Source organism: Elephas maximus, chromosome 25 (assembly GCF_024166365.1).
Source record: "Elephas maximus indicus isolate mEleMax1 chromosome 25, mEleMax1 primary haplotype, whole genome shotgun sequence".
NCBI lineage: Eukaryota > Metazoa > Chordata > Mammalia > Proboscidea > Elephantidae > Elephas > Elephas maximus.
This window is the reverse complement of record NC_064843.1, coordinates 68,728,040-68,748,436: the sequence shown is the minus strand read 5'-3', so window position 1 is coordinate 68,748,436 and position 20,397 is coordinate 68,728,040.

Here is a 20,397-nt window from a genome sequence, read left to right as displayed (position 1 = left end):
AATTTTTAATTCTTAAGGAAATTATATACACCATTCTATCGAAGTTTAGAAGTTAAGCAGACTAGCCAATTTAGAGTCTCAGAAACGTGTCCCTAGCCCACGCATCTCCCCTGAATGCCACACTTCCATCCACCAGCTCCCTGGACATCACCGCTCCAATGCTTACACACGTACAAAAGCCAAACTCCTGGTTTTCCTCCCAAATATGCTCTTCCTGCTCCTCTACATCTCAATAATGATAACGCCATTCTACTGGTGGCCGAGCCAGGACACTCTGGTACCGTTGCTGACTCCTCTCTTTCTCTTACCCCACGTCACCAAACCCTGGAAGCTCTAAAGTATCTGCAGAACCCAACCACTTTTTTCCCACCTTCACTGCTGTCACCTCTTGCGGAGCCACTACCATCTCTAGCTGAAATGGTTATAAAATAGCTTCCTAACAAGTCTGCTTCTACCCTTGCTCCCCTACAGTCTGTTCTTAACAGGCCAGGAGGCGATCTTTTCTAAATCAGATGAGGAAAGTTTCTCTCCTGCCCAAAGCCCTCTAACATCTGTCCTGTCTCATTTGGAACAAAGCCGAAGTTCTCATGGCGGTCCACCAGGCTGTGTGCGCCCCAGCCTCCACTGCCTCTCTGACCTCATCTCCGATCTCCCCTCCTTGCTCCTGCTCCAGTATATGGGCCTTGCTATATCCCTCAACATTCTGAGAAGGTGCCCACCATGGACCTTTCCATTTGCTGTTGCCTCTCCCTGGAATAACTTCCCTCCAGGTATCTCCCTTCTTTTCTGTTTCCTCCTTAGTGAGATTTTCCTTATGACCCTACTTAAAATTGCCACCCCTTCGCCATGGGCCTCTGAATCCCACTTGTCCTACTGTATTTTCTCCACAGTCGTCATCACTGCTGACATACCACCTGTTCACCTCTTTTTTCATCTCCTCCGTGATAGCAGGAACTTTGTTCACTGCTGTATCCTGCACTGGTCATGGCACATGGTAGGCCCTCAATGGATATTTGTTGAATGAATAAGTGATTGGCTATTTCTATGAGCATTATTTAAAATTAAAACTATTACTTCATAACAAGAAGAGCTCATCAATTAGTTGGTTTTTCTTAAAATTGAATTATTTTTTATTTTTCCTTCCTTTCTCATGTGGAATAGTCCTTCAGACTTTGATCAAGCCAAACAAGCAGGATCCTGTTTTGATGTATGTGGTGACAATACCAGTTCACTTCCTGGAATGGGCCGACTTCCAGGCATCAGCTAATAACCTGTATCAGCGCTGTTTGCTGACATGAGAGTCTATGGAAGGGTCACAAATCCCCATTTAATTGACAGATCTGTTAAAGAAAATCTTTTGAGTATATTCAGAAACTCTAGCAGTGACTGCCTCTTTGATATAAAATACTCAATATGGTTTGAAATGTGCCTTTATTTGAAAAGCTTTTTTTTTTTTTTAATGAGTGTTGTTGACTAAATATGGTGCTGCAGGAATTTGTCACACAAAAGAAAAGAGGGCATTAAGTAGCAGTCCTGCTACTACTTTGAGATGGGTGAGCTGACATCCCAGTTTGTTTCAGCACCTGGTCTCCTGTATCAGGCCAAGCCAGAGCTCAGTTGAAGAGAGATTTAGAAAATTGATTACTTACTGTTTCAGTAATCTATTGCTAAAACACACACACAAAACTTAGTGAATTAAAAAAACAATCATTTATTTGAGGCATCAGCTGGGATGCTGGATTGACTGGAAGATTCAAAATAGCCTCACTTACATGGCTAGCTATCAGCTAGGAGCTCAAGCTGGGGCTGTTGAACAGAACGGCTGGAACGACTGGACCAGTTGGACCTTCTGGACCTCTCTTCATGTCGTCCCAGAGCCTTTCCATTGGGCTAGCTTGGGCTTTGTCTCAACATGGTGGCTGGATTCCAGTAGTGTTCCAAGGAGGCAAATCCCCAATGTGTAAATACTTACCAAGCTTCAGTTTCCATCACACTTGCTAGTATCTCATTGGCAAGAGTTAGTCAAATGAAATAAATTGCTATACCTGTGAATGGGGTAGGTACTGCTTTGGCCACATTAGTGTGCTGGGAAGAGTCCCAACAGAGGCAAGAGGGAAGACAGAAAAGAAGGAAAGTATTTCCACTGGACTTATTCTCTTTTCTAATAAAACTGCTGCTATATGTGATGTGGAAACCCTGGTGGCATAGTGGTTAAGTGCTATGGCTGCTAACCAAGAAGTCAGCAGTTCAAATCCGCCAGGCGCTCTTTGGAAACTCTGTGGGGCAGTTCTACTCTGTCCTATAGGGTCACTATGAGTCAGAATTGACTCGAAGGCAGTGGGCTGGGATATGTGATTTATTCAGCTGCTAGGTCTCTCTGACAGTTTAGTTACTTCATTTTATACCAGTGATTTTTACTTCAATCATTGACACTTTGAGAAGTCTGAGAAAAGTTATAGACATTCTCCCCCCAAAATATAATATACTCAAAAATATTACATATTATTTCAGGGGTCCTCAGATTCCCCAAAAGCCCATCCATAGACTGCTCTAAGAAATAAAACTCTGGCTTTTTTGTTTGTTTTATTAGCGACCCATATTACACCTGCTGGGTTCCTAATAATTAAAAAAAATAATTAGCAGTGTCTACTTAATCTTTTGTTTTTTTTATTTTGTTGTTGAAAATATACACAGCAAAGCATACACCAATTCAACAGTTTCTACATGTAGAATATGGTCGCTCTTTGAGTCGTGCCGCCATTCTCACCCTCTTTTTCTAGGTTGTTCCTCCCTCGTTAACATAAACTAAATCTTTCGAGTTAATGTTGTCAATTCTTTGTTAGTTGTGGTAAATATACAGGTAACAATGCGTTTGCCATTTCAACAGTCTTCACGTGCACAGGTCTGTAACATTAATCGTGTCCATCATCTTGTTCAACCATCATCATCAACCATTCTCGTATTTTTCCATCACCCTTAACAGAAGTTCAGTGTCCCCTAGGGATTGTGTGCCTTCCTTCCCGGCTTCTTCCCTCCCACCCCTGGTAACTACTGATAAACTTTGATCTCTGTACACTTTGAACTCAACGCCTATTTTAGATATTCCGTATAAGTGGAATCCTACAAAATTTGTCCTTTTGTGACTGACTTATTTCACTTGGCATAATGTTTTCAAGGTTCATCCATGTTGTAACTTCTATTAGGACTTCATTTCTCTTTATGGCTGAGTAATATTCCATTGTATGTATGTACCACATTGGTGGACATTTAGGCTGTTTCCACCTTTTGGCTATTGTGAATAGTGCTACACTGAATGAGGGTGTACAATTATCTGTTTTCCTGCTATTCTTTTCAGTATATACCTAGGAATGGAATTGCTGGATCATGTGGTAATCCCATGTTTAACTTTTTGAGGAGCTGCCTAATGGTTTTCCACAGCAGCTGTATGTATCATTTTACAATCCCACCACAATGGATGAGGTCTCCACTTTCTCTGCATCCTTGCAAACAACATCTGTTGTTGTTGTTTTTCAGTCAGTCACACTTCAGTATGAAGTGATATCTCTTTGTGGTTTTGATTTGCATTTCCCTAGCAGCTAAGAGATCTATATGCCTATTCCCAAGGAAGGTGATCTCACCAAATGTGGAAATTATAGAACAATATCATTAATATCACATGCAAGTAAAATTTTGCTGTATACTATTCAAAAGTGGCGGCGGAAGTATATCGACAGGGAACTGTTGGGCCGGGAAATTGAGGCCGGATTCAGAAGAGGACGCGGAACCAGGGATATCATTGCTGATGTCAGATGGATCCTGGAACAGAGAATACCAGAAAGATGTTTACCTGTGTTTTATTGACTATGCTAAGGCATTCGACCGTGCGGATCATAATAAATTATGGATAACATTGTGAACAATGGCAATTCTAGAACACTTAATTGTGTTCATGAGGAACCTGTACATAGATCAAGAAGCAGTTGTTCAAACGGAAGAAGGGGATACCACGTGGCGTAAAGTCAATAAAGGTGTGCATTAGGGTTGTATCATTTCTCCATACCTATTCAAGTCTGTATGCTGAGAAAATGATCCAAGAAGTTGGACTATATGAAGAAGAATGGGAGGAAGACTCATTAACAACCTGCAATATGCAGACAACACAGCCTTTCTTGCTGAAAGTGAAGAGAACTTAAAGCACTTATTCATGAAGATCAAAGACCACAGCCTTCACTATGGACTATACCTCAACATAAAGAAAACAAAAATCCTCACAACTGGACCGATAAGCAACATCATGATAAATGGGGAAAAGATTGAAGTTGTCAAGGATTTCATTTTACTTGGATCCACGATCAACAGCCATGGAAGCAGCACTCAAGAAATCAAAAGATGCATTGCATTGGGTAAATCTGCTGCAAAAGACCTCGTTAAAATGTTGAAAAGAAGTGATGTCATCTTGAAGAGTAGGGTGTGCCTGCCCCAAGGCATGGTGAAAGCTGGACAATGAATAAGGAAGACCAAAGAAAAATTGACACCTTTGAATTGTGGTATTGGAGAAGAATATTGAATATACCACGGACTGCCAAAACAATGAACAAATCTGCCTTGGAAAGAAGTACAACCAGAATGTTTCTTAGAAGCAAGGATGGAGAGACTGTGTCTCACATACTTTGGACATGTTGTCAGGAGAGATCAGTCCCTGGAGAAGGACATCACGCTTGGTAAAGTAGAGGGTCGGCAAAAAAGAGGAAGACCCTCAATAAGATCAATTGACACAGTGGCTGCAACAATGGGCTTAAGTATAATAATGATTGTGAGGATGGTACAGGACTCGGCGATGTTTCATTCCATTGTACATATGGTTGTTATGAGTCAGAACCAACTCAATGGTAGCTAACAATGGCACCTAACAATAACAACAACAAGCAGCTAATGACATTGAGCATCTTTTCATGCGCCTGTTGGCCATTTGAATTTCTTCTTTGGTGAACTGTCCAAGTCCTTTTCTCATTTTTGCATTGGATTTTTTCCCTTTTTTATTGTTAAGGTGTAACAGTTCTTTATATATTTTGGATATGAAGCCTTTATTGGATATGTAGTTTCCAATAATTTTTTCCCAATTTGTATGTTGTCTCTTCACTTTTTTGATATATTCCTTTGATGAACATTTTTTTTTTTTGGATGAGATCCCATTTATCTATTTTGTCTTTTGTTGCTCATGCTTTTGGTGCCATATGTAAGAATCCATTATTAAAAATTAAGTCCAGACATATCAAAACAAAACAAAGCAAGAAGCTAGGATGCAGTAAGCAAGCATAAAATAAATGAATATAATAACTTATAGATGGCACAGAGACAACAGTCAATATCAAATCACATAAAGAAGCATACCACGATCGCTTCAACAAGTTCTCAAAACAAAGAATCAAGGGATCTTCTGCACAAACGTGCCCTCCTGGAATTACCAGATGCAGAATACAAAAGATTACTATACAGATTTCTTCAAGACATCAGGAACGAGATCAAGAAGGAGATTGCAATATGCAGAACAAGCCAAGGAACACACAGTTAAAGCAGTTGAAGAAATTTAAAAGGTTATTCAAGAACATAATGAAAAATTTAATAAGCTGCAAGAATCCATAGAGAAACAACAATCAGAAATTCAGAAGATTAACAATAAAATTACAGAATTAGACAACTCAATAGAAAGTCAGAGGAGCAGAATTGAGCAAGTGGAAGGCAGAATTGGTGAGATTCAAGATAAAGCACTTGTTGTTCTTATTGTTAGGTACCATCGAGTCGGTTCTGACTCATAGCAACCCTGTGCACAACAGAACGAAACGCTGCCCAGTCCTGAGCCATCCTTACAGTTGTTGTTATGCTTGAGCTCATTGTTGCACCCACTGTGTCAGTCCACCATGTTGAGGGTCTTCCTCTTTTCTGCTGACCCTGTACTCTGCCAAGCATGATGTCCTTCTCCAGGGAACGATCCCTCCTGACAACATGTCCAAAGTATGTAAGACGCGGTCTCGCCATCCTTATCTCTAAGGAGCATTCTGGCTGTACTTCTTCTAAGACAGATTTGTTCATTCTTTTGGCAGTCCACGGTATATTCAATATTTTTTACTAATGCTGCAATTCAAAGGTGTCAGTTCTTCGGTCTTATTCATTGTCCAGCTTTCACACGCATATGATGTGATTGAAAATACCATGGCTTGGGTCAGGCACACCTTAGTCTTCAAGGTGACATCTTTGCTCTTCAACACTTTAAGGAGGCCCTTTGCAGCAGATTTACCCAATGCAATGCGTCTTTTGACTTCTTGACTGCTTCAATATACTGCTGCAGCCGTTTTTGAATGATCTTCAGCAAAATTTTGTTTGTGTGTGATATTAATGATATTGTTCTATAATTTCCACATTCAGATGGATCACCTTTCTTAGGAATAGGCATAAATATGGAACTCTTCCAGTCAGTTGGCCAGGAAGCTGTCTTCCATATTTCTTGGCGTAGACGAGTGAGCACCTCCAGCGCTGCATCTGTTTGTTGAAACATCTCAATTGATATTCCATCAATTCCTGGAGCCTTGTTTTTTATCAGTGCCTTCAGAGCAGCTTGGACTTCTTCCTTCAGGATGGTCGGTTCCTGATCATATGCTACATCTTGAAATGGTTGAACATTGACTAATTCTTTTTGGTATAATGACTCTGTGTAATCCTTCCATCTTCTTTTGATGCTTCCTGTGTTGTTTAATATTTTCCCCGTAGAATCCTTCACTATTGCAACTCGAGGCTTGAATTTTTTCTTCAGTTCTTTCAGCTTGAGAAACGTCGAGCGTGTTCTTCACTTGTAGTTTTCCATCTCCAGCTCTTTACACATGTCATTATAATTCCTTACTTTCTCTTCTTGAGATGCCCTTTGAAATCTTCTGTTCAGTTCTTTCACTTCATCAATTCTTCCTTTTGCTTTAGCTACTTGACATTCGAGAGCAAGTTTCAGAGTTTCCTTTGACATCCATCTTGGTCTTTTCTTTCTTTCCTGTCTTTTCAGTGACCTCTTGCTTTCTTCATGTATGATGACCTTGATATCATTCCACGACTCATCTGGTCTTCAGTCACTAGTGTTGAATGTGTCAAATCTGTCTTTCAGATGGTCTCTAAATTCAGGTGGGATGTACTCAAGGTCCGATTTTGGCCCTTGTGGACTTGCTCTGATTTTCTTCAGTTTCAGCTTGAACTTGCATATGAGCAATTGATGGTCTGTTCCACAGTCGGCCCCTGGCCTTGTTCTGACTGATGATATTGAGCTTTTCCATCACCTCTTTCCACAGATGTAGTCAGTTTGATTTCTGTGTGTCCCATCTGGCAAGGTCCATGTGTATAGTCACTGTTTGTGTTGGTGAAAGAAGTTATTTGCAATGAAGATGTCATTGGTCTTGCAAAATTCTATCATTTGATCTCCGGTGTTGTTTCTATCACCAAGGCCATATTTTCCAGCTACTGATCCTTCTTCTTTGTTTCCAACTTTCGCATTCCAATCACCAGTAATTATCAATGCATCTTGATTGCATGTTTGATCAATTTCAGACTGCAGCAGCTGATAAAAACCTTCTATTTCTTCATCTTTGGCCCTAGTGGTTGGTGTGTAAATTTGAATAATAGTCATATTAACTGCTCTTCCTTGTAGGCATGTGAATATTATCCTATCACTGACAGCACTGTACTTCAGGATAGATTTTAAAACGTTCTTTTTGACGATGAATGCAACACCATTCCTCTTCGAGTTGTCATTCCCAGTATAGTAGACTGTATGATTGTCTGATTCAAAATGGTCAATACCAGTCCATTTCAGCTCACTAATCAAAGAATTATCTCTACAGCTTGAGCAAATAGGAAGAGAGCAACAAGAGAAACACTTAGGCACCAGAAGAAAGCAAATAATAAAAATTAGAGCAAAATTAAGTGAAATAGAGAACAGACAAACAATTGAAAGAATTAACAAGACCAAAAGCTGGTTCTTTGAAAAAATTAACAAAATTGATAAACCATTGGCCAAACTGGCAACAGATAAACAGAAGAGGAAGCAAATAACCCAAATAAGAAATGAGGAGGGCGATATTACAACGGAGCCAACTGAAATTAAAAGAATCATATCAGATTACTACGAAAAACTCTAACAAATGTGAAAACCTAGAAGAAATGAATGAATTTCTAGAAACACAATACCTACCTAAACTAACACAAACAGAGGTAGAACAACTAAATAAACCCATAACAAAAAAAGAGATTAAAAAGGTAATTAAAAAATTCCCAACAACAAAAAAAAGCCCTGGCCCGGACGGCTTCACTGCAGAGTTCTACCAAATGTTCAGAGAAAACTTAACACCACTACTACTAAAGGTATTTCAGAACATAGAAAAGGACGGAATACTCCGAAACTCATTCTATGAAGCCAGCATATCCCTGATACAAAAACCAGGTAAAGACGCTACAAAAAAGAATATTACAGACCTATATCCCTCATGAACTTAGATGCAAGAATGCTCAACAAAATTCTAGCTGGTAGAATTCAACAACATATCAAAAAAAAAAAATTCACCATGACCAAGTGGAATTCATACCAGGTATGCTCAAATGGTTTAACATTAGAAAAATAATCATTGTAATCCATCATATAAATAAAACAAAAGAAGCACATGATCTTATCAATTAATGCAGAAAAGGCATTTGACAAAGTTCAACACGCATTTATGATAAAAAACTCTCGGCAAAATAGGAATAGAAGGAAAATTCCTCAACACGCTAAAGGGCATTTATAAAAAGCCAATGGCTAACATCATCCTAAATGGAGAGAGTCTAAAAGCATTCCCCTTGAGATCGGGAACCAGACAAGGATGCCCTTTATCACTACTCTTATTCAACATTGTGCTGGAGGTCCTAGCCAGAGCAATTAGGCTAGGTAAAGCAATAAAGGGCATCTAGCTTGGTAAAGAAGAAGTAATAGTACCTGTATTGGCAGATAACATGATCTAATAGTTCAGCAGAGTATCAGGATACAAGATAAACATACAAAAATCATTTGGATTCCTCTACACCACCAAAAAGAACATTGGAGAGGAAATCACCAAATCAATACCATTTACAGTAGCCCCAAGAATATAAAATGCATAGGAATAAATCTAACCAGAGACGTAAAAGACCTATACAAAAAAAACTACAAGACACTACTGCAAGAAACCAAGAGAGACCTACAGAAGTGGAAGAACATACTTGCTCATGGATAGGAAGACTTAACATTGTAAAAATGTCTATTCTACCAAAAGCCATCTATAGATACAACGCAATTCTGATCCAAATTCGAATGACACTTTTTAATGAGATGGGGAAACAAATCACCCACTTCATATGGAAGGTAAAGAGGCCCCAGATAAAGCATTACTGAAAAAAGAAGAACAAAGTGGGAGGCCTCACACTACCTGATTTTAGAACCTATTATACCACCACAGTAGTCAGAACAGCCTGAGACTGGTACAACAACAGATACATAGACCAATGGAACAGAATTGAGAATCCAGACATAAATCCATCCACATATGAGCAGCTGATATTTGACAAAGGCCCAAAGTCAGTTAAATGGGGGAAAAGACAAGTCTCTTTAACAAATGGTGCTGGTATAACTGGATATCCATCTGCAAAAAAATTAAACAAGACCCATACTTCACACCACGTACAAAAACTAACTCAAAATGGATCAAAGACCTAAATATTTAATGTAAAATGATAAAGATCACAGAAGGAAAAACAGAGACAATGCTAGGAGCCCTAATACATGACATAAACAGTATACAAAACATTACAATGCAGAAGAGAAACTGGATAACTGGGAGCTCCTAAAAATCAAACACCTATGCTCATACAAAGATTTCACCAGAAGACTAAAAAGATTACCTACAGACTGGGAAAAAGTTTTTAGCTATAATATTTCTGATCGGTGCCTGATCTCTAAAATCTACATGGTACTGCAAAACTCAACTACAAAAAGACAACCCAATTAAAAAATGGGCAAAGGATATGAACAGACACGTCACTAAAGAAGACATTCAAGTAGCCATTAGATACAGGAGGAAACGCTCACGATCATTAGCCATTAGAGAAATGCAGATCAAAACTACAATGAGATTCCATCTCATTCCGACAAGGCTGGCATTAATCCAAAAAACACAAAATAATAAATGTTGGAGAGACTGGAACACTTACACACTGCTGGTGGGAATGTCAAATGATACAACCACTTTGGAAATCAATTTGGTGCTTCCTTAAAAAGCCAGAAATAGAACTACCATATGATCCGGCAATCCCACTCCTTGGAATATATCCTAGAGAAATAGGAGCCTTTACACGGACAGATATATGCACACCCATGTTCATTGCAGCATTGTTAACAATAGCAAAAAGATGGAAACAACCAAGATGCCCATCAATGGATGAATGGATAAATAAATTATGGTATATTCACACAATGGAATACTACGCATTGATAAAGAACAATGATGAATCCATGAGACATGTCATAACATGGAGGAATCTGGAAGGCATTATGCTGAGCGAAATTAGTCATTTGCAAAAGGACAAATATTGTATGAGATCACTATTATAAGAACTCAAAAAATAGTTTAAACAGAGTAGAAAATATTCTTTGATGGTTACGAATATGGGGAGGGAGGGAGGGAGAGGAATTTCACTAATTAGATAGTAGATAAGAACTATTTTAGGTGAAGGGAAAGACAACATGCAATACAGGAGAGGTCAGCACAACTGGGCTAAACCAAAAGCAAAGACGTTTCCTGAATGAACTGAACACTTTGAAGGCCAGCATAGCGGGGGCGGGGTTTGGGGACCATGGTTTCAGGGGACATCTAAGTCAATTTGCATAATAAAATCTATTAAGAAAACATTCTGCATCCCACTTTGGAGAGTGGCGTCTGGGGTCTTAAATGCTAGCAAGCAGCCATCTAAGATGCATCAATTGGTCTCAACACAGCTGGAGCAAAGGAGAATGAAGAACACCAAAGACACAAGGTAATTACAAGCCCAAAAGACAGAAAGGGCCAGATAAACCAGAGACTACATCAGCCTCAGAGCAGAACTAGATGGTCCCTGGCTACCACCACTGACTGTCCTGACAGGGAACACAACAGAGAACCCCTGAGGGAGCAGGAGAGTAGTGAGATGCACACCCCAAATTCTCATAAGAAGACCAGACTTAGTGGTCTAACTGAGACTAGAAGGACCCCAGAGATCATGGTCCCCAGACCTTCTGTTAGCCCAAGACAGGAACCATTCCTAAAGCCAACTCTTGAGACAGGGATTGGACTCTACTATGGGATAGAAAATGATACTGGTGAAGAGTGAGCTTCTTGGATCAAGTAGACACGTGAGACTACATGGGCAGCTCCTGTCTGGAGAAGAGATGAGAGGGCAGAGGGGGTCAGAAGCTGGCCAAATGGACACGAAAATAGAAAGTGGAGGGACAGAGTGTGCTATCTCATTAGAGGGAAAACAACTAGGAGTATATAGCAAGGTGTATCATAAGTTTTTGTATGAGAGGCTGATTTGGTTTGTAAACTTTCACTTAAAGCACAATAAAAATTAAAAAAAAAAAATTAGGTCCTGAAACATTACCCGTATGTTGTCCTCTAAGAGTTTTTATGGTTTCAAATCTTACACTTAGGTCTTTGATTCATTTTGAGTTAGTTTTTTTATATTATGTGGGATACAGCTCCAGGTTCATTCTTTTGCTTGTGGAAATTCATTTGTCCAAGCACCATATTTTTTAAATTTAATTTTATATACATTTTTTAATTTAAAAGGCTTATTTGCGTTCAGAAAAATTCATTAATTGGGCAGGACATTCCCAGTAAAGCTAGGAAGTACTCCCCTGAACAACAGCAAGTAGGAAATTTACACAAAAAACCAAAGAGGCAGAGAAAGAAAACAGAGCATTTTAAAATATATATTTGACATACCATCAGGTCATGCAGAGAACAAAATGCGCAAAGCACGTCTTATCTATTCAGAAGGGTCTGTTTTAAGGTCTCAGCTAAACACATTTAAGGGAGTAAGCTAGTCAAGATTTGTGCATTAGCAAAAATATTTGTGCATGCCAGTGAGGTCTAAGGAGATAGGAATTTCAAACAGGACCTTCCAAGTGAGATCTTTTAGGCTCTTTACCTCCAGCTGGTCTGAAGGACAAAGTATAAATTTAACAGTAACCTTCACAACTTCTTTTCCTACTAACTCATGTACTAGATGGGAGACCAGTTACTACTAGGTTTTTTAACCAAAAGCCAAACCGGTTGCTGTTGAATTGATTTCGACTCCCAGTGACCCCATACAACAGAGTATAACTGCCCCATAGGGTTTCCAAGGCTCTGATCATCACGGAAGCATACTGCTACGTCTTTCTCCTGTGAAGCAGCTGGTGGGTTTGAACCTCTGGTTAGCAGCCAAGCACTTGACCACCGGGCAAGCAGGGCTCCTTTTATAATGCAAAACCCATTGCCGTCAAGTTGATTCCCACTCATGACAACCCTATAGGACAGAGTAGAACTGCCCATAGGGTTTCCAAGGAGCAGCTGGTGGATTTAAACTGCTGACCTTTTTTGGTTAGCAGCCAAGTTCTTGACCACTGAGCCAACTCATATTGGCCCTATACCTGACCTATGAGGTACAGGATGTGGGAAGAAAGCAGTAGTTCTCAGCCACCTTAAGATTCTACCCCATTTTTTTTTTTTTTACTTTAGGTAAAAGATTACTGCTCAAGGTAATTTCTAATAAGAAATTCATGCATGTATTGTTTTGCGACATTGGTTGCAATCCCCACCATGTGACAGCACACGCCCCCATTCCACCCCAGGTTCCCTGTGTTCATTTGTCCAGTTCCTGTCCCTTCCTGCCTTCTCATCCTGCTTTTGGACAGTAGCTACCTATTTGGTCTCATATATTTGATTGAACCATGTTCCTCACATGGGTTATTTTTTGTTTTATAGGCCTGTCTAATCTTTGTCTGAAAAGTGGGCTTCAGGAGCATCCAGGGGCCATAGTCTTGGGGGTTCCTCCAGCCTCTGTCAGACCAGTATATCTGGAATTTTTATGTGAATTGAACTCTGTTCTACCTTTTTCTCCTACCCTGTCCGGGGCTCTCTGTTGTGATCCCTGTCGGGGTGGTGGTTGGTGGTAGCTGGGCACCGTCTGGTTCTCATCTCAGGCTGGTGGAGTCTCTGGCTCATGTGGTCCTTTAGTCCTTTGGAGTAATACTTTCTAGTGTCTGGTTTTTTTCAGTCTCCTTTGCTCTGGGTGGGATAGTAACCAAACAAGGGTTCTTGTCTTGTCCTATTAGCTGATCGAAATAAGACGGAAGCCACACCACCAGTTGCAAGGGAAACAGAAATTGGAAATTTATGGTTTGTGCAAACAAGGCGCAATGTGGGGCCTAGCAGCTGAAAGACCACATGCTCCCAGCCACAGGGAAGCTTGGAGCTTTTATGCCCTCCAATCCCCAGGGGTTGGGATTGGCGCCCCAAATCCAACACACCTGCCCCTCTCATGTCCATATTTGGGGATCCAGGTGCTTAGTCATTTGTAAAGGAAGGGAACATTCACTTTACAAATGGGCTTGGGTGCCGCTGTGTGCCGGAGAACATCTTCCGGTCCGGGGAAGTTTAGGTCCAGGGTCAAGTTCGGGGCCACGGCTCTTCAGGTCCTGCCCATGTGCCGAGATCTTGATTGATTTGCGCATGCGCGGGATTTCGGTGCCAAGTTCAAACCACAGTTAGGGCCTGCAGTGCGGTTGGACCGAGCCAGAGTTACAAAGTGCGGCTTGGCGGTTGTGAAGGTGGGGGAAACGGCAGCAGAGAAGGGGAAGCCTTGTGGAGGCTTCAGGAGGGGACCAATAGATGTGCCTTAGATGGCCACTTGCAGACTTTTAAGACCCCAGACACTACTCACCAAAGTGGGATGTAGAACGTGTTCTTTATGAACTGTTATGCCAGGAGACCTCGAAGTCCTCCAGACTACGGTCCCCAGCCTCAGCCCCAGCTACTGGATCCCTCAAAGTGTTTGCATGTGTCTAGGAAACTTCGATACTTTTGCTTTGGTCCAGTTGAGCTGACTTCCCCTATGTTGTGTGTTGTCCTTTTCTTCACTGAAGTTGACATTTGTCTACTATCTAATTAGGGATTTCCCCTCCTCCTCGCTCCCTACCCTTGTAAGCATCAATCAACGAATGCTTTCCTCTGTGTTTAAACCTTTTCTTGAGTTCCTATAATGGTGGTCTCATGCAATATTTGTCCTTTTGTGACTGACTTATTTCACGCAGCATAATGCCCTCCAGATTCAGCCATATTGTGAGAAGTTTCGCAGATTCATCATTGTTCCTTTACCATTGCGTAGTATTCCGCTGTATGTACCATAATTTTTTTTATCCATTCATCTGTTGATGGGCATTTAGGTTGTTTCCCTCTTTTTGCTATTGTGACTAGTGCTGCAGTGAACCTGGGTGTGCATATGTCTGTTAGTGTGACAGCTCTTTTTTCTCTGGGGTATGTTCCTAGGAGTGGGATTGCTGAATCATATGGTATTTCTATTTCTAGCTTTTTAAGGAAGTGCCATATTGCTTTCCAAAGTGGTTGTACCATTTTACATTCCCACCAGAAGTGCATAAGAGTTCCAGCCTCCCCACAACCTCTCCAACATTTGTTATTTTGTATTTTTGGACTAGTGCCAGTATTGTCAGAGTGAGATGGTATCTCAGTGTAGTTTCGATTTGCATTTTTTTTTTTTTTTTTAATGCCTAGTGATCTCGGTCATTTCTTCATGTGTCTGTTAGCCACCTGAATGTCTTCTTTGGTGAAATGTCTGTTCATATCCTTTGCATATTTTTTAATTGGACTATTTGTCTTTTTGTTGATGAGGTGTCTTCTAGATTTTAGAGATTAGACCCCTATTGGATATGTTGTCGCCAAATTTTTTTCCCCATTCTGTAGGTTCTCTTTTTACTCTTTTGGTGAAGTCTTTTGATGAGCATAAGTGTTTGATTTTTAGGAGCTCCCAGTTATCTAGTTTCCCTTCTGGTGTTTGTGCATTGTTAGTTATGGTTCGTATCCTATTTATGCCATGTATTAAGTTCCCTAGCATTGTCCCTATTTTTTCTTCCATAATCTTTATTGGTTAAGATTTCATATTTAGGTCTTTGATCTATTTTGAGTTAGTTTTTGTGCATATTGTGAGGTATGGGCCCTGTTTCATTTTTTTTATAGATGGACATCCAGAAATGCCAGCATGATTGTAAAGAAACTATTTTTCCCCCCATTGGATGGACTTAGCATCCTTATAAAAAGTCAGTTAACTGTAGGTGTATGTTTTTTTTCTGGACTCTCAATTCTATTCCACTGGTCTATACGTCTGTCGTTATACCAGTACCAGAATTTTTTGATTAGTGTAGCTTTATAATATGTTTTGAGATAGGAAAGTGTGAGTCCCCTTAGTTTGTTCTTCTTTTTCAAGATTGCTTTGGCTATTTGGGGCCCCTTGCAGTTCCATATAAATTTGAGGATTGGCTTTTCCAGTTTTACAAAAAAAGTTGCTGGAATTTTGATGTGTGTTGAGTTGAATGTGTGCATTGCCTTAGGTAGTATTGACATCTTAACACTATTAAGTCTTTCTATCCATAAGTGTGGAATATCCGTCCATTTATTTGGGTTTTCTTTGATTTCTTTCAGTTATGCTTTATAGTTTTCAGTATACAAGCATACAACTTCCTTGGTTAAATTTATTCTTAGGTATTTTATTATTTTAATTGTTGTTAATGAAATTGTTTTCTTAATTTGCTTTTTATCTTGCTCATTGTTGGTGTATAAAAATCCAGCTGATTTATTGTGTTAATCTTGTATCCTGCCGCTTTGATGAATTCATTTTTATTAGCTCTGGTAGTTTTCTTGTGGATTATGTGTCGTTTGCCAAAAGGGATAGTTTTACTTCCTCCTTGCTTATTTTGATAGCTTTTATTTTTTTTCCTTGCCTAATTGCTCTGGCTAGAACTCCAGTACAATATTGTTCCTGTTCTTAAGGAGAAAGCTTACAGTCTTTCTCCACTGAGCATGTTGTTAGTGGTGGGTTTTTTTTTTTAAATACATGTCGTTTATCATTTTGAGGAATTTCCCTTCTGTTTCTAGCTTCTTGGTTTTATTTATCATGAAATGGTGTTGGAGTTTGCCAAATGCCTCTTCTGCGTCAGTTGAGACGATCATGTGGTACTTTCCTTTATTCTATTAATGTGGTGTATCACATAGATTGATTCTTCTCCTAGTGAACTATCCTTGCATTTCTGAGATAAATCCCAATTCATCATTTTGTATAATCCTTTTAATACGCTTTTGGATTCAGTTTGCTAGTATTTTGTTACGGTTTTTTGTACCTGTATTCACAAGAGATATTGGTCTACAGTTTTCCTGTAGTGTCTTTGTCTGACTTTGGCATCAGAGTAATGCTAGCTTCATAGAATGAGTTAGAAAGTATCTTCTCCTCTTTTATTTTCTGGAAAAGTTTAAGAAAGATTGGGTCACTTTTATAAATGTTTGGTAGAATTCCCCAGTGAAGCTGTCTGGTCCAGGACTTTTCTTTGTTAGGAGGTTTTGATTACTGATTCAATTTCTTCATTTGTTATGGGTATGATAAAAATCTTCTATTTCTTCTTGAGTCAGTGTAAGTCATTTATGTGTTTCTAGGAGTTTGTGGACTTCATCAAGATTGTCTAATTTGTTGCATACAGTTGTTCACAGTATTCTCTTCTGATCCTTTTTATTTCTGTCAGGTCAGTTGTAATGACCCCATTTTCACTTCTGATTTTAGATATGTGCATCTTCTGTCTTTTTTTTTTTTTTTTTGTCTAGCAAAGGCTTTTCAATTTTATTGATTTTTTTTTTTTTTTTTTAATTTCTGGTTTCATTGATTCTCTCAACTGTTTTTCCATTCTCTATTTCATTTATCTCTGCTCTGACCATGTCCTCTCCTTCTGCTTGCTTTGGGTTTGGTTTGGCCTTCTTTTCTTTCTTGTGCTTTGGGTGAAAGTATACAGAGCAAATTAGTTTCTCATTAAACAATGAATACAGAAATTGTTTTGTAACATTGGTTGCCAACCCCATGATGTGTCAACACTTTCCCCTTTTCCACCCTGGGCTCCCTGTTTCCATTCGTATAGTTTTCCTGTCCCTTCCTGCCTTCTCATTTTTGCTTTTGGGTTGCTGTGCCTACTTAGTCTCATGTGCAGGATTGTAACTACCATGCACATTCCTCACTGTGTTATTGTTTGCCCCATAGACCTGTCTAATCTTTGGCCAAAGGGTGAACCTCAGAAAGTGATGTCAGTAGTGAGTTAAAATGGTGTCCAGGGGCCATACTCTTGGCGTTCCTCCAGTCTCTGTCAGACCAGCAAATCTGGTCTTTTTTTGTGAATTTAAATTTTGTTCTATATTTTCACCCACTCTGTCCGGGAGCCTCTATCAGAGCTGTCAGAGCAGTCAATGGTGGTAGCCAAGCACCATCTAGGTGTTCTGGGCTCAGTCTGGCAGAGGTTGTGGTAGTTGTGGTCCACTAGTCCTTTGGAGTAATCTTTCCCTTGTGTCTTTGTTTTCTTCATTCTCCTTTGCTCCAGCTGGGTTAGGACTAGTAGATGTATCTTAGATGGCTGCTCACAGGCTTTTAAGATTCCAGAAGCTACTCACTGCAGTTGGATGTAGAACACTTTTCTTTATAAACCATGTTATGCCAGTTGAGCTCGGTGTTCTCCGAGATCATGATCCCTAGCCCTCAGCCCAGTAACTTGGTCCCTGAGGGAGTTTGGATGTGTCTGTGAAGCTTCTGTGACTTTGCTTTGGTAAAGTTGTGCTGACTTACCCAGTATTGAGTACTGTCTTACCCTTCACCAAGTTACCACTTATCTACTGTCTACTTAATGTTTTTCCCTCCCCAACTGTCCTCTTCCTCATAACCATCAAAGATTGTTTCTTTCTGTGTGGAAACATTTTCATGTGTTTTTCTAGTAGTGGTCTCATACAGTATTTGTCCTTTTGTGATTGGCCCACTTCACTTAGCGTAATGCCCTCCAGATTCATCCATGTTGTGAGGTATTTCACAGGTTCATCATTGTTCTTTACTGTTGCATAGTATTCCATTGTGTTTATGTACCATAGTCTGTTTATCCATTCATCTGTTGACAGGCAGTTAGGTTGTTTCCATCTTTTTTGCTATTGTGAATAATTCTGCAGAGAACATGGGTGTGCATATGGCTATTCTTGTGACAGCTCTGATTTCTCTAGGATATGTTCCTAGGAGTGAGATTGCTGGATCATATATATTTCTATTTCTAGCTTTTTAAGGAAGTGTTATATCATTTTCCAAAACTTCTGTACCATTTTATATTCCCACCAACAGTGCATAAGAGTTCTAATCTCCCTGCAGCCTTTCCAACATTTGTTATTTACTGTTTTTTTGTTTTGTTTTGATTAGTGCCAGTAATGTCAGGGTGAGATGGTATCTCCTTATAGATTTGATTTGCATTTCTCTAACAGCTAGTGATCACAAGCATTTCCTCATGTGTCTGTTAGCTGCCTGAATGTCTTCTTTGACGTGTCTGTTCATATCCTGCCCTTCTTTTCTAATTTCTCAAGTTCTAGGTTAGGTTATTGATCCATGACCTTTCCTCTTTTTTTTTTAATTTTTGTTTTATTGTGCTTTATGTTAAAGTTTACAGATCAAGTTAATTTCTCATACAAAAACTTACACACATATTGTTTTGTGACATTAGTTGCAATCCTTTCCACCCTGGGTTCCCTGTGTCCATTCAACCAGTTCCTGCCCCATCCTGTCTCTGGACAGGAGCCAACCCTTTGGTCTCGTGTATCTGATTGAACTAAGAAGCACACACCTCACATGTATTATTTTTTGCTTTATACTCCAGTGTGATCTTTGTCTGAAGAGTGGGCTTTGGGAATGTTTTCAGTTCTGGGTTAACAGAGCATCCAGGGGCCATGGTTTTGGGGGTTCCTCCAGCCTCTGCCAGACCATTGAGCCTGGTCGTTTTACATGAATTTGAGTTCTGCTCCACACTTTTCTCCTGCTCTGTCCGGGACTGTCTGTTGTGTTCCCTGTCACAGTGGTCATTGGTGATAGCCGGGCACTGTGTAGTTTTTCTGGTCTCAGGCTGGTGGAATCTCTGATTTATGTGGTCTTTTAGTCTCTTGGGCTAATATTTTCCTTGTGTCTTTGGTGTTCTCCATTCTCCTTAGCTCTGGGATGGGACCAATTGATGCATCTTACGTGGCCTCTTGCAAGCTTTTAAGACCCCAGATGCCACTCACCGAAGTGGGGTGCAGAACATTTTCTTTCCTCTTTTTTAATGTAGGTGTTTACAGCTGTAAATTTGTCTGTGATCATTGCTTTCACTGCGTCCCGTGAGATTTGATATGCTGTGCTTACATTTTTGTTCCACTGGAAGTATTTTCTGATTTCTGCTTTGATTTTTTCCTTGACACTGGCTTTTTAATAGTATGTTGGTTAATTTTCATGTATTTGTCTATTTTCCAGTTTTGTTTCTGTTATTTCTAATTTCACTCCACTGTGGTCAGAGAAAATAATTTGTATGATTTCAGTCTTTTAAACCTTACTGAGATTTGCTTTCTGGCCTAACATGTGGTCTGTGCTGGAAAATGGTCCGTGTTCACTGGAGAAGAATGTATGTTGTGCTGTTGTTGGGTGGATTAGTCTATATATGTCTAAAAACGGTCTGTCTTCCTCTAACTTGAGAAGGGGGAAGGAGAATCAAGATCAACAGTGTAAGGTCAGACAAGCCTCCTCTCTCCACCATCTCTACCAACTCTGACACTAACCATCCCTCCCAAGGCACTCTCTATTTCTCTGCTGGGTTTGAAAATTCATTGCAATGGCCACACAGAACTCACAGACCATACTCACGATTATGGGGTTTATTAAGGAAATAACAGGTTATAATTCAGACTTAGGAACACTCAGGATACAGTTCTTCTGTCAGGACAGCCTCTTCCCAGTCATGCTCACAGGCATTCCTTTCCTTGACCCTAGGCCTCTGCCCAGAGGCACTCAGATTACTCTCTCTGTGGGCTGGAAAGCCCACCGTGCCTTCTCTTGCTGTCGGGTCTCTGCTGCTGGGTCTTCCTTGCCACTGCTTCTCACCATTTTCAGGGTTACAGCTCTCTCTGTCTCCCGCTCTAGGAGCTTCTCAGCGCAGGGATCCCGTGTCCAAAGGACATGTTGGCTCCTGGCTGTTCTTCCTTGGTCGTGGTTCTATCTTCTTCTCCTTTCCACTTC